The following is a 22,018-nucleotide window of genomic DNA, read 5'->3' on the forward strand; positions in this document are numbered from 1 at the left end:
AGCGATTTAAAGGATCCCCAGCGCCACTGCGACATTTAGCTGTCTGACGCTGAAATCACTGAAACCACCAAGGCGTTGCTAAATGAATCTTTGAAAGAATGTAGTAAAATAGGACTTAGCCCTTTCTGCACCTTCAACAAGCCGCCGGCCGTAAGTGTTGCACACTTCCGCTCAACAACATTTTCAATAATTATGCCCACTTATCATCTTTCTGACCTCAACAAGCCGATTCTCCATTTTGGAAGAAGAAGCCACAAGATAAACCGGCCAAACCGGCTCGTACCAAAACCAAGGCCATCAAGAGGCCGGCCAAGAAGAAAACCACTGAGTCCGCTAATTTAAACTTGGACGATGACAACGATGATGATGAGTCAGAGGTAGAACTTGACTCTCTTGGCTCATTTTTTATACATCTTATTGACATGACTATGATCAGGATGACGCAGAAGCCAGCCGTGTGGATGATGCAGAGGTAATTATTCTTTCCTCCGGCTCAGAACCTCTGCCAACACAGAAAACCCGACAAGCAAGCCGGAAAGTAAGCTTTTCTCACCCTTTAGCTCACTTGGATCCCAACTTTCTTTTGAAGAAACAGCAACACGAAGCTCGCCGCACCACCCGGCATAGTGGTGGTGTGATTACTTCTTCCAGCTTACCAAACACGCCGGTTCGCAAACGTCGCCCAGAGGTCTTACATATTTCTAATATACTTTATCCCAAGGCGGGTCATTTCGGACAACCTCTTAACCCGTCTGATTCAAACAATCTGGGGACTTCTCATTCCTCCTCTGGCGAATCAACTGGGACTCAAATCCCAACTTTCAAGACTGTACCTGGGTAAGGATATATTTAAACATTCAAACCTTACGCATGATTAATATACTGACCTCTTTATGCTTCTTATTTTCAGGGGACAGGCCAAACCCAGCAAACAGGCAAAGCTGAGAAAACCGGTTGACGACTCCAATCCGTCTGAGACGGAGGAACAACAACCAGAATCTTCTCATCCAATTGCAGAAGCCACCATTGATGACCCGCCACCAGAAGACCATGAAGCCTCCATAGACCATATGGATGTTGAGCCGGTGATTTCTAAACCGCCAAGCCTAGCTAAGCCCACTGAAGAGAAGACTGACGATGTTGTCATCACCGGGCTTGGTTACACAGCACCGGGTAACCCCACTGTCTTATCCAAGCACAACGCCCTTGGAAGAAACTTCCGTTGATGATACAGGCAAGTGGAAGGTAGACTTAGAGGTCTACGCCCAGTTCAGTGCCTGTTGAGGATATAGACCTTAGAGTCACCCGCCAGAAGGGGCCGGGTTATTCTAATGGACATTGCCAGAAGCCCGACGCCAAGCTTAAAGACGGTGGGCCGAAGATGGGCTTAAGACCCGGATATGGCTTAAGGCCCGTAGTTACAATCATTATTATGGTAGAACTTGTAGTGTAAGGCAAGAATAGTTGAGAATCCGAGTCGGACACTCTTATGGGCTGGCCGGGACTTTGAGAACTGCTGGGCGCCAGCCTCCCCATATAAAGGGACAACCCGGCAGCGGTTTAGGGACGAGTACAGTCTCATCGAGAGCCAGGCATAGCGGTTTAGCTCCCTGGTTATCGAACCCCTAATCAATACCACCTCAAACTGGACGTAGGCTTTTACCTTCACCGTAAGGGGCCGAACCAGTATAAACCCTCGTGTTCCTTGTCCCGCTTAACCCCTTTAAGCTTCCTAACTGCGATGGCTCCACGACTAATTCCTAGCTCGAGGACATCTGCCGTGACAACTCCACGACAGTTGGCGCCCACCGTGGGGCCAGGGCACGGTGGATTTGAGTTCTTGAAGGGCAGCTTCGAAGGGCTCAAGGGATACGCTGTGGGCCGGATGACCAAGAGTCGTCGCGCCAAGCTCTACATCGACGATGCAAACTGGGGCCCCGACGCCGGCTCAATTGAGTGCGGGTACCGGGTCCCCTTCAGCGGAATTCATGTTTTCATTGGCAAGATTGGTGAGCCGGGCCCTGAGCCGGATCTCTGCGCCGATCTCATCGAGACGGCTCGGTGTGCACGGCCCGCCCGGGCCCGGCCTGCCTTAAGGCATGCTTTTGTGGGGTGTATCCATGAAGGACTCTCTGATCGATCTGGATCTGGTGATGAGACGGCCGCCGGCTCTGACGGCGAGTCGGCCACCGATGAGTCAAACTTGTTGTATCAACTTCAAGATGGCAGGCTCATGGGTTGTTCCGATGGTGACAGTATTCCGGACCTATTTGAGCCGCCAAGCCGGGTGAGAATCTTTATGGCCGATGCGCAGCCTGTTCAGAACCTCGCCGCTGGAGCGGGAAACCCGGTGCCTTCTCTGGCTCAGGTGCTGATGGATCTCACGGACAAGATGACGGCCCTGTTAACCGCCACGGTTGACCCGGCAGATCAAGCTCGGGACGATGCGGAGGTGGCACAGTTAAAATTGGATCTAGTGAAAGCTAAGGAGGATCCTGCAGCGGAAGGGATCAGGATGGCTGCGGAGAGGGCGGCTCTCGATGCCCAAACTCAGTTGATCCAGGCGCATTCCTTCCAACTCACGATGGATCAGAACGCGTCCAATGAGGTCATGAGAAGGAGGTATCAAAAGACCCAATCTCGACTCCCTCCGGTTTACGATCCACGCAACCTCTTCAACACGCCAGGTGCAGGGTCTAGTAACCCGCCAGGGGTCATAGTGCCCGGGTCTGGGACCCCTATTCAGCCACGAGTGATGGGGCCTCCCCAGGTGCCCCCTGCCCCGCCTCAGTATGTGCCAACACCCCCGGGTCATTATAATAACCCGCTGGAGAACATGGTCGCTGCGGCAGCACGGCTGGCGGCTCTCCCAGTCGACGGCGACTCTCCGACGGCTATTGAAACCCGCCGGGTCAGGGAACTCCTTCAGACAGCACTGGCGCAGCAAGAGGCGTACTCCTACAGCCGGGATAGGATCCACTCGACCCCTCGTCCGGGCCGGAGCCCGAGTTACAGCAGGCACATGGTATCCGCGACCGGCTCAAGTAACGTCCGACGCCATGACCCGCCCCTGGCCATGGCCTGGCTTATAACGGAGCCTTTCACGCAGCAGACCAAGATAGAGCGTGGCAGGAGGCGGAGCAGGTACCTCAATTGATGGCTTACCATACCCCTCCGGCTTATCCGACGACTTTCGTCGACGTGGGTATCTCTACCAGGACTGGGGGTGTCCCTTGTTTAGTGCCAGCTATCCGCAATGAACGTCTACCTAAGGACTTCAAAGGCCCTAGGAAGGTGCCTAATTACACAGCTGACATACAACCCACAGCCTGGATCGAGAGTTACGAGATGGCCATGGAGCTACTGGAGGTCAGTGAGGCGGCAATGGCCAAGTACTTCACCATGATGTTAGATGGGACTGCCCGCACTTGGTTGAAAGGGCTACCGCCGAATTCCATCGGGTCTTGGGCTGAGCTGAAGGCCCGGTTCATCCAAAACTTCAAGGATACATGTAGGCAGTCTATGTCAATTGTGGATTTAACTAACTGCAAGTAGCAGGAGGGTGAGTCTACGACACATTGGGTTCGCCGGGTTAAGGAGATCATACATTCGTCAGATAAGATGGATGCCGGCTCAGCAGTCTTAATGTTGGAGCAGAATTGTCGTTTTGTGCCCCTGAAGATGAAACTCGGGCGGCTTAAGCGCGACTACAATGATATGGGTACACTGATGGCGGCTCTTGTCAAGTACGCCGATTCTGATGGTACCAAGGACCCCGCTTCAGATGATGAAAGGACAGGGAAGGGAAAGAAGAACGGCAATGGCAAGGGTCCTCAGCATAACCCGGGGAACCAAGGAGGAGGCAAGCGCAAGGCCGATGGCAGCCTAGAGTTTGTAGCCAACGCCAGCTCATAAGGTAATAACCAGCGACGCAAGGGGAGGCCCCCTCCCCGAGGCGGCGGGTCAGGCCCGACTCTGGAGCAGCTGTTGAATGAGCCTTGTCCAAGGCACGGCTCTAGAGAGAAGCCAGCGACTCATCTATGGAAGGATTGTGCAATCATGAAGGCCTTTAAGAATTACAATGGCCCGGGCGGTGGCTCAGGCGCCGGCGGTTTTCATGGCCCGGGCGGCGGCTCAAATTCTAATCCTCAGAACGGTCAAGGGGGATTTTATCAGCAGCCTGGCCAAGGTCATCAACAGCAACAGGGGGGTTATCGGACCAATCCAAAGCAGCTTAGCGGTGGACAGTACCATGTATTCACCACTAGTCTGTGTAAGCGAGATCAGAAGCTTCATAAGAGGGCCACGAATGCTGTTGAGCCGGCGGTTCCACGCTACTTGCGGTGGTCCGAGCAGCCTATAGTGTGGAGTAGAGAGGATCACCCTCCCCGGGTGGACAATCCGGGTCACTTGGCCTTAGTGGTGGCTCCTCAGGTGGGAGGATATAAGTTCACTAAGGTGCTCATGGACGGAGGCAGCAGCATCAACATCCTCTATTATGAGACTTTTCGCCGTATGGGGTTGGTTGATAAGAACCTCAGCCAGTCAAACACTATCTTCCATGGTGTGGTACCTGGTAAGTCGGCTTATCCAGTTGGCAAGATCGAGTTGGAAGTAGCCTTCGGAGATGAAAACAACTACAGGGTGGAAAAATTGACCTTTGAGGTGGTCAAGATAAGAAGTCCGTACCACGCTATATTTGGGCGGCCGGCTTACGCCAAGTTCATGGCACGGCCGTGTTATGTTTACTTACAGCTCAAGATGCCGGGTCATAATGGGACCATTACGGTTCACGGCAGCCGGAGGGTGGCCTTGGAATGTGAGGAAGGCGATGCAGCTTATGCAGAATCTGTTTGTGCGACAGAGGAATCGAAGTTTTACAAAGACAATGTTGACCCAACAGATATGACCTCTCTGAAAAAGCCGACTACGGAAAATGAGCCGACGATGAAATTTAAGTCGGCTGATGAAACTAAGCTTGTTGATTTTGTTCCAGGAGATTCATCTCAGCAGTTTAGCATCAGTGCAAATCTGGATCCAAAATAGGAAGGCACGCTCATCGAGTTCATCCGTGAGAATAGGGACATCTTCGCATGGAAACCTTCTGACATGCCAGGTGTACCTAGGGAACTCGCTGAGCACACTCTCAATGTTGATCCGAAATTTAAGCCGGTCAGGCAGTTCCTTCGGCGGTTTGATGAAGAGAGGCGGAAAGCTATTGGTGAAGAGGTGGCCCGGCTCTTGGCGGCCGGGTTTATGGTCGAAGTCTTTCACCCAGAATGGTTAGCCAATCCGGTGCTTGTACTCAAGAAGAACGGCACTTGGCGGATGTGTGTGGACTACACGGACTTGAACAAGGCGTGTCCGGCTGATCCTTTTGCCCTTCCCCGTATTGATCAAATCATTGATGCTACGGCCGGTTGTGCGCGCTTAAGTTTCCTGGACGCTTATTCCGGATATCATCAGATTAAAATGGCAGTTAAGGACCAGGAGAAGACGGCGTTCATCAATCCCTTTGGAGCCTTCTACTATGTGTCCATGCCCTTTGGACTCAAGTGTGCACAGGCGACTTATCAGCGCTGCGTGCAGAACTGTCTTCATAAACAGATTGGGCGCAATGTTCATGCTTATGTGGACGATATTGTGGTTAAATCCATAAAGGAGGAAACCCTGATAGATGATTTGAGAGAAACATTTGATAATCTCCGGGACTACAAGATGATGCTTAACCCGGCCAAGTGTGTCTTTGGTGTTCCTGCAGGCAAACTCTTGGGTTTTTTGGTTTCTGACAGAGGCATTGAAGCTAACCCGGAGAAGATCAAGGCCATCACTTCCCTGGCTAAGCCGGCGTGTATAAATGACGTTCAGCGCCTGGCGGGTCGCATCGCTGCTTTAAGCCGGTTTATAAGCCATTTGGGTGAGAAGGCCATGCCATTATATCAGTTGATGAAGAAAACTGATAACTTTGTCTGGAATGATGCAGCTAATACTGCCTTTGAGGATTTGAAGAAGCAGCTGGCAGAGCCTCCAGTCCTTGCTGCTCCGGTTGATAAGGAGCCCTTATTATTATATGTGGCGGCGAACACACGAGCCGTCAGTGTGGCTATGGAGGTGGAACGCAAGGAGGAGGGTAAGGAGCATCCGGTTCAGCGGCCGGTTTATTATGTCAGCGAAGTGCTCATTGAGTCCAAGCAGTGGTATCCGCATTGACAGAAGCTTGTTTATGGTGTGTTCATGGCGAGCCGGAAACTTAAGCATTATTTTCAGGGTCATCCCAGCACTGTGGTCAGTTCTGCCCCTCTTGGTGATATCATTCAAAACAGAGAGGCCATAGGGCGAGTAGCTAAGTGGGCTATAGAGCTTGGACCTCATGGTCTCAAGTATGTGCCATGCACTGCTGTTAAATCGCAGGCCTTGGTGGATTTCATCAATGACTGGACAGAGTCACAAGTGCCTGAGCAGAAGCCGGATAATACATATTGGACTATTCACTTTGATGGGTCCAGGCAGTTGGAGGGCTCGGGGGCTGGAGTCGTGTTGGCTTCCCCTAAAGGTGACAAATTCCATTATGTGCTACAGTTGTTGTTTCCTTGCACTAACAACGCGGCTGAGTACGAGGCCTTGCTCCATGGTCTTCGGATGGCTAAAGAGATGAGCTTAAGCCGGGTAAGGTGCTTCGGCGACTCAGACTTGGTGGCTCAACAAGTATCAGGAAAGTGGGATTCCAAGGACCCTCTCATGGCGGCTTATCGCCGCGAAGTTGATGCCATTGCTGGGCACTTTCAGGGTTACCAAGTGGAACACATCGATCGCAGGAAGAACGAGGCGGCTGATGCTTTAAGCCGGCTGGGCTCTCAGCGAAAACCGGTGCCGCCTAACACTTTCCTGGACGTCCTGTATAGCCCTTCTGTTAAGTTGCCTACAGAGGAAGACTTGGATGTCCCTGACCCGGAGGCACGACTGGTGGCGGCTCTCCATATCATACCGGACTGGACAATGCCCTATCTGGCGTACATGACCCGGGGCGAGTTGCCTGAGGATGAAACTTTGGCCAGGCAAATAACCCGGCGGGCTAAGTCAATGATTGTTATCAATGGTGAGTTGCATCACTGCAGTGTTACGGGAGCGTTTCAGCGTTGTGTTTCCCCTGAGGAAGGTCAAGAGATCTTGCGTGAGATCCATGAAGGGGATTGTGGTCATCACGCCGGCTCAAAGTCTCTTGTGGCCAAGGCTTTTCGTCATGGTTTTTATTGGTTGACGGCTCATGCTGATGCAGAGGACTTGGTCAGTAAGTGTGATGGTTGCCAAAGGTTCTCGCGACGGGCTCATGTACCGGCTCAAGAGCTGAGGATGATCCCAATTACTTGGCCCTTTGCGGTCTGGGGGCTTGATATGGTTGGACCTTTCAAAAGGTCAGTTGACAAGTTTACCAAGTGGGTTGAAGCGGAGCCAGTTAGCAAGTGTGATGCAGCCACGGCGGTTCAGTTTATGAAAAAGGTGATCTTTTGCTTTGGTTTTCCGCACAGCATTATCACTGACGATGGCACCAATCTCTCCAAAGGCGCCATGGAAGAGTTTTGTCAACGAGAGCATATCCGACTTGATGTTTCCTCAGTGGCTCATCCTCAATCCAATGGTCAGGCTGAGAGAGCTAATCCGAAGATTCTGAAGGGCATCAAGCCCAGGCTTTTGGTCCCTTTGCTACGGACGCCGGGTTGTTGGGTGGAGGAGTTGCCCTCCGTGTTATGGAGCATCAACACTACTCCTAACAGGTCTACGGGTTTTACGCCTTTCTTCATGGTTTATGGGGCAGAAGCGGTCCTCCCCAGTGACATCCGTCATGACTCACCTCGAGTGGCGGCTTACGTTGAGGCGGATAATGAACAGGCGCGCCAAGATGCTCTTGACTTGTTGGACGAACATCGTGATGTGGCAGCAACCCGTTCAGCGATTTACCAACAAGACCTGCGCCATTATCATAGCCGCCGGGTTAAATCCCGGGTCTTCCAGGAAGGCGATATCGTGCTCCGGCTCATCCAGGATCAAACAGATGCGCACAAGCTATCCCCGCCTTGGGAAGGGCCCTTCGTGGTCAGTAAGAACTTGCACAACGGGTCATATTACCTCATTGACATTCGGGAGCACAAAGATTCATGTAAGTCAGAGGAAGAGACCCGTCGGCCGTGGAACATAGCTCAGCTTCGGCCTTACTACACTTGAGCCACCGGCTCTCATAAATGTACATATTTCTCTCAGCCATGTATATATTATGATAAGCAATAAAGCAGGACCTCTGTCCTTTTTTCTCCTCCAAGTATGCACGTGTTGTTTTCATTGCAAGATTACATGATAATTTGAAGGAGGATCCAGCTTATGATCGTATTCGAATCTAGCTGTAAGCAATAAGATCACTCGGGGCTTCCTGTTCAAACATGGGTCGTATTCGAACCAAAGAGAACATAGCTGTCGATACCCATTTGATTGGCAAAGTGCCGAGCTCATTGAGGAGTTTTCTTTGATCATATTTGAATCTTAGTTTAACCCCTTTGAGAACCGACGTGGATTGTATTCGAATCAGCGTCGTTAAACAATTCTTAAAATCAATTGGGGGCTTCCTGTTCAAACATGGGTCGTATTCGAACCAAAGATAACATAGCTGTCGGTACCCTCTTGATTGGCATCGCCACACCCACTGGGGGCTGTATGATAGCATTCGAATCCTAGCATAACCCCTTTGGGCCAGGTCTCTGGTCGTATTCGAACCGGAAACCCCTAAGTTCTTCTGCTTTATAGCAAGTTTCTTCTGGTTATTTCAAAGTGTGTACAGCCGGGTCTCACTTTGCCGGCTTAAAACTTGATTAACAGTGTTGGTTGAACACAATGGGTGTCATTAAGACAGGTACACCAGAGTTAAGGTACCAACCTTCTTACCCGGGTTGTCTAAACCGGAAGTATGCTTGCAGGCCGCTAAGTGTGTTATTACGGCTGTATTAAGGACATAAGCTGAGGGATAGTTAAAGGTAACTATTTGAGACTAAGGAGAATGAATGATCCGGAGCAATATAAAAGAGACGACTTCAACAGACTTCAGCATTTAAGGCGTTCACGATGGCACGGCAAAGATAAGGTATTGGTCCTACTCTATTACAAGACTCATTGAGTCCAAAAGAGTAAGGCACCGTTTGATAAGCCGCCAGCCGAGTTACAACGCTTGCTGGGTTGAAGTCTCCGGCTCGTTCCTTTCTTCTCCTCCGACTGTTCCCAAGGTCTGGAAAGTCGATGACTTCCAGTCGATGCCGCTCAGCGCTTCGAATTGGGCCTCCTCGTCAATTAACCCGGACGGGTCAATCTCCGGGGCGAAGGTGTGCTGACGAGCCGGCGGGATTAAGCTCAGGGCTTCATAGCGAGGGGTCGGGATCCTCTGATTTTCCGCATTGTAACCCGGCTGGTACTTGGTCAGATCCGTGTCGTTTCCAATAAGAGTTGCCACCGGGCGCACGATCTTCACGCAGGCGGCGAAGTCTTTTTGGTCGAAAGCCGTGCCGTCTTCCTTCAGACTTGGATAGCCGAGGGCGATGTCTGCCGGGTCTAACTCCGGCAGGAAAGCCTTGGCCCGGCTCAGTGCGGCGATCGCTCCGGCTCTTGCAGAGGCCCGTCGCAGCTCTTGGATCCGTTGGGGCAGAACGGCGAGCCGGCGAAGGACTTCCGCCAGGTGAGTCGGCACCTCGTTGGATAGGGCCACCACAGCTAAGGCACACTGTGACCCGGTGTAGAGTTATTCTACCAGGGTGTACACGGCCTTTAGCTTGGTTACCACACTCTGGTTGAGGTTGGCGCTTCTGGAACCTGATTGACAGAATAAGATAAGCCGTCGACAACGATGAGTTATGATATGTAAAGATTCTAAACTTGATGAAAGCTGGTGAGATGACTTACCGAAGATTGCGGCAGCCATCTGAGACACTTGGCGCTTTAAGCCGGAGAGTTCGGCGGTCTTCTCGGAGAGAGCCTTCTCCGCATGCTCGGCCCGGTTCACCAGCGCGGCCTTTTCTTCGGCCCAAGCCATCTGTTCAGCATCAAACTCCGTCTTCAGCTTTTCTTGCGCGGCGATGCTGGACACAAATTTGGCATTTGCCTTCCGGGTCTCCATCTCTTGCATCTTCAGCCGGTTCTTGAGATCAGCAAGGTCAGTCTCAAACTTCTTGCCACCAGCCTGCATAAATTTCCGGGTTATGGCATGAACAGTTACTATACAAATTTAAAGTCCCAAGTGTTTTCCAAGCAAAGACACTTGGCACTTGAGGGCTAATGCATGTTAAACGTTTCTGTTTACAAATTTCCGGTTCATGCGAGTAAGCCGGAAGATAAGTCCCAAGTGTTTTCCAAGCAAAGACAATTGGCACTTCGGGGCTAATGTGTATCGAATGTTCCTATCTACAAATTACCGGTTCATGGAAGCAAGTCAGAATTTAAGTCTACCACATATTCAATCATAAGTCGTCGACTTGGGGGCTAGCATGGTAAAGGTAACTAGACAGTAAGCAAGAAGACAGAAGAGTAATACCTCAGACTTCTGCTGGATCTGGTTTACCATGGCGATTTCGGCATCCCGGCTCTTGTGCACTTGGCTGACGTAGCCAGAGACGAGCTCTCCGATGCTCAGGTTGGCATAGTCAGTGAGATCCAGACTAACCCGGCGGGGCTGCAGTAATTCCCCCTTGGCAGAGCACTTGGCCAGTGCAGTATGCCTCCCCGGCTCAACAAATTCCATCCGGGTGATTACCACATCCGGATCATTTGCTGGCTGTGCCGAGCCGGAGGCCTCCGGATTAGCAGAATCTTCTACAGGTGCTTTGTCGGTTGGAGCGGTGGCTTCGGGGGCGGAGGCAGCAGGCGGTTCTTGAGCCGCCACCTCCGGTTCAGGCAAATCCGGCTCTCCGGCCGACTTGGTCTTCTTCGTCCTCTTGGTAAGCTTTGCCTGGGCACTGAAAGGACAATAAAGGTTAGTACAAAAAGTGTGAGTAAAGGTCAGAACAACATGAGATGATTATCATTACCCGGGCACGGTCTTGAAAGCCGGCAGATTCGACTGCATAGAGTCGCCGGAAGAAGGGGAAGTCTCCTGATAATTGGAGTCAGAAGAATTAAGCGGTTGGCGTATAACACCCGCAAAAGGATGAAAAGGGTACAATTTTGACATCACCTCGGTCCGGAGTTTCCTTGATGCAGCAGGTCACCCGGAAGAGAGGTTAGTGTCCTTGTTGGTCCGGGTGTGCCACCGGCTCTCATGAACCTGTCGCTTCAAAATAAATTGAGGATCTTGGTAAGCTAAAGGATGGGAAAAGCTTACTTTCCGGGTTACTCTTCGGGTTTTCAGCCTTGGCAAGGGCTCCGAGTCGGAGGAAAGTATTGTTACCTCTTCAACCACCGGGTTACTGGCTCCGGTGTCCTCCAGTTGATAAACAGCATTGATAAGGCGGACAGAAATAAACAACAAGTATAACAAGAGCTTACAGGTTTAGGAGTTTCCTCAGACTCGGAGCTGTCACTTAGCTGCAACAGCTCCGAAGCAGTTGGCCTACTTCTCTTCTTGCGGGGAGCGGCTTTCTTGGCGGCTTTCTTCGCCTTTCTGGCCTTCTTGGCCGCCTCATGGTCGTATTTGACCCGCCAAAACTGGTCGTCAGCCTGAAAAATACAATGATGAATTATTAAAACGATTCAGATGAAAGTTATGTACAGAAGAAGTTGAAATGTTCAGATCAGCGGCTTACCGCTGGGGCTGGGTTGGTCTTGCAGAAGGGGGCTAACCCGGTCCCCCCGCAGTCTGCCAGGCTCTTGTTCAAAAGAGCCTTGGTCATATCCTCTGCAACGTCTTCAGGAAGATCGTTGCGGCTGTGTCTCTGAGGGTCATCCTTTCGAACCGTGTACTCGCACATTAAGCCGGGGCGGCGGCTCAATGGGATCACCCGCCATGATATCCAGACCCGGACCAGATCGATTCCGTTCAGACCATTGCCCAGGAGAGCCTTGATCTTGTTGATGGTGGGGAGCAGAGGTTGGCCCATTGGCACACTCGTTCTGGCGGTTTAAATAGAAAAGCTCTCTGAAGAGCAACAGACTGGGTTCTTCTCCAAGGTAAACCTCGCAGAACACTTGGAAGTTGCAGATATTGGACACGGAGTTGGGTCCTATGTCCTGAGGCCGCAGATCGAAGAAATTCAGAACGTCTCTGAAAAACTTTGAGCCGGGCGGTGCGAAGCCCCGGCTCATGTGATCCACAAAAATGACCACCTCCCCGTCCTTTGGCTGTGGTCTCTCCTCTGATGGGTCGGGGGCACGGTAGGACATGACGTTCTTCTTGGGCAGATAGCTAGACTTGACAAAATCTGCTAACGTTTCGTTGGTGACATTGGACCTCATCCAGTTGCAAGTGATGGAGGCTTTAGGAGCTTTGGGAGGCATGGTGACTGTTGGAAGCCTATGACACAGGGAAAGATGTTCGGTTTAATAATGAGCCGGCGGAGACTTACAAGTCAAGGTTTAAGGTAGCGGCTTATGAAGGGGACTAATGACATATATCTAAGTGCGCCAGGTTATTTAAGCCGCCAAGGTGTTGAGAGTAACTAGATTGTCTACGGCCTTATCACAGAAGAGCCGGAAAGTTTTATGGCGCATGGTTTTCTTTAAGCCGGAAGGTTCTACGGTGCGTGGTTTCTTTAAACCGGAGATGTAAACCGCCATGATTCAATGATTGCAGTTTTTTACCAAGTGTGGTAAAACAGGTTTCACATATTGCGGTAAATATCTTGGATCAAAACGGTCGGGCAAAAGAAAAGTTTCTAGACCTAGAAACAGACGCGAGGAAGTTCTTGAGCTCGAACAAGGCTCTTATGCAGTAAAAAGAGGGTTATTTTCATGTGAAATGGGTCTTAAACATCTACCGCAGTGATTCTATACAGAGTTAAGATCAAAAAAGGGCAGTAAAAACCAAATCTACCAAGGGCCGCAACGAACTACGAAGAACAGAGGATGAACTATGGAACCCTAATGTGGATCTGCCCAATGGAGTATCGAGGACTTACTGGTGCTGAAGAGATGCGGAGATGGCCGCCGTTTGTCTGGACCGAGTCAGGGTGATGCAGCGGCCAAGATTGATGAAGACCGGGGGCGCGGCGGCGGCGGCGGAGTTTGAGCTCGAGCAGAGGAACAGTGGCGCGAGGAGGAAGAAGCGTGGCTGAAGGCCCATCGGGCCGACCTGTTTATAAGGGCGAGCTCATAAGTGGGCGCGAGAATCAAGGAGAGCACGGCGTGGTTATCTCCCCACGAAACGCCTCGATTTTCGGGATGACAGTAAAGGTAAAGATCCGTTGCGGATCTGGCAGAGTAAAAACGGGCTTAATGGAAGATGACGTCACGGCGGATTACCTGGAGTCCAGAGGATGACGTCACGCCGGGTTATGGCCTTCACACAATTGTAAGCCAGCGATTTTCTGTCGAAGGGATTGAAGATTGACATGAGCCGGCTCAAATCAATCTGGGGCCTAATGTTGAAGATATAGACCTTAGAGTCACCCGCTAGAAGGGGCCGGGTTATTCTAATGGACATTGCCAGAAGCCCGATGCCAAGCTTAAAGACGGTGGGCCGAAGATGGGCTTAAGACCCGGATATGGCTTAAGGCCCGTAGTTACAATCATTATTATGGTAGAACTTGTAGTGTAAGGCAAGAATAGTTGAGAATCCGAGCCGGACACTCTTATGAGCCGGCCGGGACTTTGAGAACTGCTGGGCGCCAGCCTCCCTATGTAAAGGGACAACCCGGCAGCCGTTTAGGGACGAGTACAGTCTCATCGAGAGCCACGCATAGCGGTTTAGCTCCCTGGTTATCGAACCCCTAATCAATACCACCTCAAACTGGACGTAGGCTTTTACCTTCACCATAAGGGGCCGAACCAGTATAAACCCTCGTGTTCCTTGTCCCGCTTAACCCCTTTAAGCTTCCTAACTGCGATGGCTCCACGACTAAGTCCTAGCTCGAGGACATCTGCCGTGACAATTCCACGACAGTGCCCAAGACATCCATTCTGGTTATTTGAACCGTCTATACACCACCCATGATTTTGAAGCCGACTTAGTCAATTTAATGAAGGAACGCTATGAGTTAATCCAATCATCGTTCTCTTTCATAATTACCTGTCTATCAGCCGCCAAGTCTATAAGATATGATAGGATTGAATATGCTATAGACTTTCCAAATGCCATAAAGAACTGCACAGAATCAGGAATAGCCCCCAAGGGCCGGCTTAAATCATCACGTTAGGCCGGGACTTTAAATAGCAGTAAGGTACTTTGCATCCGTAGCCCCCAAGGGCCGGCTTAATAAGTATGTTAAGCCGGGACTTTAAGTAGAAAGAATCAACTTTGCATCCATGGCCCCCAAGGGTCGGTTTAATCAGTCATGAATGAACCAGAACTAATCATCCTGTTTGAAACCAAAATTCCAACTTGTAGTCTTTTAAAACCAGATCATATCATTTGTCCGGGTCAGCAGATAAATTCATCTTTGAAAAGAGCAATAGGCATTAGCCCCCAAGTGCCAAGAAAAATACTTGTATTGTGCTTGGGACTTCAGAAAAGATCTTAAGAGCAATATACATTAGCCCCCAAGTGCCAAGGAAAATACTTGTATTGTGCTTGGGACTTCAACAATAACTATACTCATAATATCTGTCTATGTTTGTTTATACCGCAGGCTGAACTGTCTGAGAAGGATTCGGAGCTCAATGATCTGAAGGCCAATATAAAAACTCAACAATATGAGACATCCAAGGCCAAATCAGAACTGAAGACTGCTTTAGAGAACATTGAGCAGCTTAAGCAAAACTTCAATACTGACAAAGATGGCCGGGAAACTAAAAAAGCAGCTCTATTGAAAAGAGCGGAAGATGCTGAAGCCGCACTTAAACCGGTGACTGACGAGTTATCCGGCTTAAAGCAACATATCAATATCATGTCATCAGCCATCTTCGGTAAGTAGAAAAACATGTCTCCCTTGCACCTTAATAATCATATTATAAACGGCTGCCGGCTTACTGATACGTCTCCAACGTATCTATAATTTTTGATTGTTCCATGCTATTATATTATCCGTTTTGGATGTTTAATGGGCTTTAATATGCTCTTTTATATTATTTTTGGGACTAACCTATTAACCGGAGGCCCAATGCCAGTTGCTGATTTTTGGCCTATTCCAGTGTTTTATATAAAAGGAATATCAAACGGAATCCAAACGGAATGAAACCTTCGCGAGGATCGTTTTTGGAACAAACACAATTGAGGAGACTTGGAGTGGACGTCAAGGAAGCAACGAGGCGGCCACGAGGCAGGAGGGCGCGCCCAGGGGGGTAGGCGCGCGCCCCACCCTCATGGGCCCCTCGTAGCTCCACCGACCTACTTCTTTCACCTATATATACTCTTATACACTGAGAAAATCGAGGGGAGCCACGAAACCACTTTTCCACCACCGCAACCTTCTATACCCGTGAGATCCCATCTTGGGGCCTTTTTCGGCGCTCCGCCGGAGGGGGAATCGATCACGGAGGGCTTCTACATCAACACCATAGCCTCTCCAATGATGTGTGAGTAGTTTACCACAGACCTTCGGGTCCATAGTTATTAGCTAGATGGCTTCTTCTCTCTCTTTGGATCTCAATACAAAGTTCTCCTCGATCTTCCTGGAGATCTATTCGATGTAATACTTTTTGCGGTGTGTTTGTCGAGATCTGATAAATTGCGGGTTTATGATCAACATTATCTATGAACAATATTTTATTACTCTCTGAATTCTTATATGCATGATTTGATATCTTTGCAAGTCTCTTCAAATTATCAGTTTGGTTTGGCCTACTAGATTGATCTTTCTTTCAATGGGAGAAGTGCTTAGCTTTGGGTCCAATCTTGCGGCGTCCTTTCCCAGTGACAGCAGGGGCAGCAAGGCATGTATTGTATTGTTGCCATCGAGGATAAAAAGATGGGGTTTATATCATATTGCTTGAGTTTATCCCTCTACATCATGTCATCTTGCTTAATGCGTTACTCTGTTCTTATGAACTTAATACTCTAGATGCATGCTGGATAGCGGTCGATGTGTGGAGTAATAGTAGTAGATGCAGAATCGTTTCGGTCTACTTGACACGGACGTGATGCCTATGTTCATGATCATGCCTAGATATTCTCATAACTATGCGCTTTTCTATCAATTGCTCGGCAGTAATTTGTCCCCCCACCGTAATATATGCTATCATGTGAGAATCCACTAGTGAAACCTATGGCCCCCGGGTCTATTTTCCATCATATAAGTTTCCAATCTATAATTCTAGTTTACTATTTATTTTGCAATCTTTACTTTCCAATCTATACAACAAAAATACCAAAAATATTCACTTATTACCTTTATCAGATCTCACTTTTTCAAGTGGCCGTGAAGGGATTGACAACCCCTTTATCGCGTTGGTTGCAAGGTTCTTGATTGTTTGTGCAGGTACTAGGCGATTTGCGCGTAGTCTCCTACTGGATTGATACCTTGGTTCTCAAAAACTTAGGGAAATACTTACGCTACTTTGCTGCATCACCCTGTCCTCTTCAAGGGAAAACCAACGGATGCTCAAGAGGTAGCAAGAAGGATTTCTGGCACCGTTGCCGGGGAGGCTTACGCCAAGTCAAGTCAAGATTTGATCTCCCGCCAACGTGCGATTTCTGGCGCCGTTGCCGGGGAGATCTACACACAAGTCAAGACATAACAAGTACCCATCACAAACTCTTTTCCCTCGCATTACATTATTTGCCATTTGCCTCTCGTTTTCCTCTACCCCACTTCTAAAACGATTTTCGAAAACCTTTGCCTTTGCCTTTTCTTCGCCCTTCTTTCGTTCTATCTTATGTTTGCTTGTGTCTCCATGTGCCTTCTATGTGCTTGCATCTTTGCTTGCTAAAAATCTATTGATATGGATCCACCTAAAGTGTTCTACTTGGATCATCTTCAATCTATATGTGCTCGTGTTGAAACCCCAACTAGTTTAGTTGGGGGAAAATCTTTAGATGAGCATGCTCATTTTGTGTGTCATCGTTTGTATGAAAAAGGGAAGCTCTTATGGTATCAAATAAATAGTTTGCTATGCTATGCTTGGAATCGTTGCGAAATTTATGATTTTACTTGTTGATCTAAGAACCCTAAAAAACACCTTCCCTACCTATGTGAGTTTAATGATAATAAAATCCTATCTTCTTATGCAAAGGGTGTTTATAGTTACTATGATATCGAACAAATTGAATAATTTGTTGTTTCTAAGGATGCTTCTGAAGTTGCTTCTTTGATTGAAAAATATGATATTACTCTCTACAAATCTGAAATTTTTGACATACTTAAATATTGCTATGAAAACTATGGCCATAATGTCTATGTCAAAGAATTTATTGAAAGAATGACCGTTGCTTTGGAGGAAAATAATGATATGCATGAATCTATAGATAATTATGATTCCGATGATTTGATTGAAATATCCCTTGATGAACATGATGCGTGCTATTCTTGTGGCCATGATGCCAATATTTATGAAGACGAATTTGCTATAGTTCCTTATGTTAAACATGAGATCGTTGCTATTGCACCCATAATTGATAGTTCCTTCGATGAAAAGCATGATTGCAATAATCTTATTATAAATTCTCTTGATGTCAATTGTGCTAATAATATGCAAAACCCTAAGCTTGGGGATGCTAGTTTTGCTATGTCTACTACTTGTTGCAATGATCATGATTGCGGTGATTCTTCTTATGATCTTGAAAATTTATTTAAGCCCCATGATGAATATGAGATTGATAATAGTGTTTGCAATAATATTGAAAGTGGGTTTGGAAGAGTGTCAACTTTAGATCCCTCATATTTGGAAAATGTTCATTCTTATGGTATTTTTGATGAAAGTGGGTTTGAAGAGGTCATGACTTTAGTTAATGTTGATCCCACTATTTTGGAAGAGTGTCAACTTCGTGTGCATGTGGATCGTGTTGAGAATGTGTTATGTGATAGCTATTTTGTTGAATTTGCTTATGATCCTACATGTAATTATTATGAGAGAGGAAAATATGGTTGTAGAAATTTTCATGTTACTAAATTACCTCTCGTTATGTTGAGATTGCTATTGTTTCTTTCCGCTTTCTTGCATATGCTAGTTTTTGCTTTCTATGATAATTTGTTTGCCTATAAGATGCCTATGCATAGGAAGTATGTTAGACTTAGATATGTTTGTCACGTGTTTCATGATGCTCTCTTTGTGCTTCAATTCTTGTATTTCATGTGAGCATCATTGAAATTATCAATGCCTAGCTAGGGGCATTAAACGATAGCGCTTGTTGGGAGGCAACCCAATTTTATTTTTGTTTCTGTTTAGTAATAAATAATTCATCTATCCTCTGTTTGGATGTGGTTTTATATTTTAATTAGTGTTTGTGCCAAGTAGAACCTTTGGGAAGACTTGGGTGAAGTCTTTGTGATCTTGCTGTAAAAAACAGAAACTTTAGTGCTCACGAGATTAGCTGCCATTTTTTTTACTGGAGAGTGCTTTTAGGTTGATTCTTTTTGCAGATAATTAATAGATAAATTCCTCACGTCCATCAATTTATTTCAGAATTTTTGGAATTCCATAAGTATAAGTTTGATACAGATTACTACAGACTGTTCTGTTTTTGACAGATTCTGTTTTTCATGTGTTGTTTGCTTATTTTGATGAATCTATGGCTAGTATCGGGGGGTATGAACCATAGAGAAGTTGGAATACAGTAGGTTTAACACCAATATTTCCCTAATAATAAAGCACAGATTGACTTGTTCAGGTTCACCGTCACAATACACTTTCTTCTCATGTCATTATATGCTTTTATGATTTGTAAAGACAAAATTATAATATAAACGTGGTGATACTAATTTGGGGTCCGCACGTCCTTCTGTTGGTACGTCACGTGTGTTTCTTCGTGCGTTGAACGGCTGGGCCTTCATCCCGCCTGGCCCTTTCTGCGAAAAATACGTGCCTGATCCGGACTTCACGTTTCGTTCATGGGCTGGGCTGACTCACGGAGGAAGCAGTTCTGTAAAAACAAATACACCAGCAAGGGCTCTCCTCCTCGATGCCTACGACACCGGCGCCGGTGCCACCACCTCGCGCGGCCGGTATTCTTCCCCGGCCGTTTCCCGAGCCACCACGCGCCTCCTCCCCTGCCGCTCTGCCGCCATGCCGGGACGGCGTACTGGGCCTTGCCGGACGCCGAGGACCAGCGGGTCAATGCCGCCACCCACTCCGGCCTCCACCACACCAGCCCGAACCATTGCTCATGGGATGGAGAACCCCGACGGCCACGCGGAACCTGACGCGGGGGCAGGTCTGGGCAGCGACCCGTCCAGGCTCCCCCACCGTCGCCCTTGGACGCCGTGGAGGCGGGTCTGGGCAGCGACCTAGCCGAGGTTCTCCCACCACCATCCCCCGCATCTCCTGGGGGGCGCCCCTTACAACAGGGCGCAGACAGCCAGCGGATCCGCGTACGGTACCTCCGGCGAGGAAGCGGGCAACCAGGCCGCGGGGGCCACGGAGGACGGCGCCGCCGCCGTCGAGATGGCCGATCCCATGGTCCCCTAGCAGTCGTATGAGGATGGTAATGTTGCTGAGGTAGAAGCCTTCTCTATCTGGTTTCGTTGCCTGCCTGCTACTTTGTTGCTAATAGGTTGTTGCTTTCAGTGGAAGAGGCTAGGTTATGGGATGTTGTCACCTTGGATTGCTTAGACGTCGATGCTTGGACCGCACTTATTGAAGAGACAGAGAGTATTGTTGAGGTGAAATTGAAATTGTTGCCTTACCATACAGTGCATTGTTCTCCTTTTTGCAACTTGCTGTATGGATGTGTCATAATTTTCAGCAGCTTATCCTCTTTTTGTGCCCACATGTGTTACATATTCCTGTGGTCATATGCAATCGATCTGTATCTTGTGGACCACAAAGTTATGCCAATCTTTGTTATGCATGGATGGTCACTCGCTCCCTTGTTTTTGTTTAGCACATTTTCTTTCTACATTTCTCTGTCTTGTAGGATCCCAGTATATTTTCTTTTTGACTTCATGGGCCTTGTTCCCTATAGTAGTGTCATCATTGTCCTACTGTAGTCTTGTCAATCTGTCCTTATTCGTGTTTTAATGGACAACACTAGATATAAATTTGTTCTGTTTGGTTAATAAATTAAAATGGATTTTCAATGATAAACAAATTTATGCTAATGGCGTATTTTTGTGTATTCCTGGTCAGAGCGACATATTAAAAATACGGAAAGTGTATGATGCATTCCGTGCGGAGTTCCCTCTGTGCTTTGGCTATTGGAAGAAATATGCAGATCATGAAGGCCGTCTAGATGGTGTCAATAAAGTTTTTGAGGTGTATGAACGGGCAGTTCTTGCAGTTACTTATTCAGTGTACATATGGTGTAATTATTGTCAGTTTGCGATCTCAACATACAATGACCCAGATGTCATCAGAATGTAGCAATTGCATACCCAAACTATTCTGATGAAGTTTTTAACTTCTTTTTATGTCTTGACTTTTGTTAACTACCGCATTTTAGGCTGTATATATATACAGGAATACATGACGAGAAGTGATTTTACAATACTTAGTACCTAAACATGAATGCTTGATGAAATGCTTTATAATATAGCACTGTATTTTCACAGTCGTTGTGATAGTGTAGGCCATGGAGATGTTGCATATATTCAAATTTTGGCTTAGGCAGTGTGTTCTTAGACTCCGTGCATGTCTGTTAGTTGTAATGACTAATCTCTCTCCATGAAGTACATAATCTGTTTAACCTTTTTCCTTTTGTAGCAGCTATAATCTGTACTCCCTTCATCTGGGTTTGTAGGGCTTGCACAGGCTTTTAGGTCCTCAACATGCTATATGCCACTAAAAGTATGTCGAGAAACTTCATTCGAATACAAATCCAGTGATATGCTTTTGCTGGTATATACATATGTTTCATTAGTCAAATTGTCGAGTTCATAAAATATCTGCTCATGCCCTATAAACCTGGATAGAGGGAGTATAAGTATTTTCATGTAGCCAATATTAGTCATTTAGCGCATTAACTAAGTGGCCAATTTGGAGATCACATGTTTGTGCTATACAAAGTACTGAAGTCTAGATCTTTCAAGAAAAATACAGTCCTCCTTCGTTGCAAATGTAGCTTTCACTGTTTGACCGTACAAGCCATCATTCATTTAGTGTTCCTGGAACTATCTAATGTTTCTTTTTATGGGGATTGATTGTTTCATTCTTTAATCAGCAACTAAACCCACTGTTTTTTTTCACAGACTGTTTAATCTGGGTTTGGCATATGTTGGAACAGATTATGGTTCCAATACTTTGTGGGATGAGTACATCAAGAATGAAGAATCACTTCAAGCATGGAGTCATCTAGCTGTGGTATACACAAGAATACTAGAGCACCCTATAAAACAGCTTGATCGGTACTTTAATTGGTGAGTCATTGACATTATTTATGCATTTAAGTACTTAAGTATGTTTTCTTTTCAGTTGCCACTTCTACTTGTATTATGACTTATCTACTATGTCATCCTGAAATAGTACAGTGTGCAGGCATCCCAAAATTTCGCTCCAGATGACTCATTTATTCCACTGAAAAACACTCGCTCTAAACAACATCACCATGAAATTATTTGATCTGGAAAGTGTTGTGTGTTGTGTCGGCTCTGATTCAGTTGCAATTGAGTTTGTGTTGTTATCGCGGAAGAATATTGTTCTCACTTATGGTGACTAGATTAGTGAAATTAAGATCAATGACTAGCAATTTATGCTAACTGACTGCTTACTTTGGGGAGTGTGGATGACTGTCATTTTCTATGTGGTTACTCTATGTAATCACTATAGAGTTTTTTCCTTTCAACCAGTACAAGGCTATGTGGAGAAA

General features: G+C 47.4%; 1 pseudogene; it reads left to right on the top strand.

The window, feature by feature from the left end:
• The first annotated feature begins 437 nt into the window (after positions 1-437).
• On the top strand, positions 438-21,790 carry LOC123076222 (pre-mRNA-processing factor 39-like; annotated as a pseudogene).
• The last annotated feature ends 228 nt before the right edge of the window (positions 21,791-22,018 follow it).

This window comes from Triticum aestivum, chromosome 3D (genome assembly GCF_018294505.1).
Source record: "Triticum aestivum cultivar Chinese Spring chromosome 3D, IWGSC CS RefSeq v2.1, whole genome shotgun sequence".
In the NCBI taxonomy this organism is placed as follows: Eukaryota; Viridiplantae; Streptophyta; class Magnoliopsida; order Poales; family Poaceae; genus Triticum; species Triticum aestivum.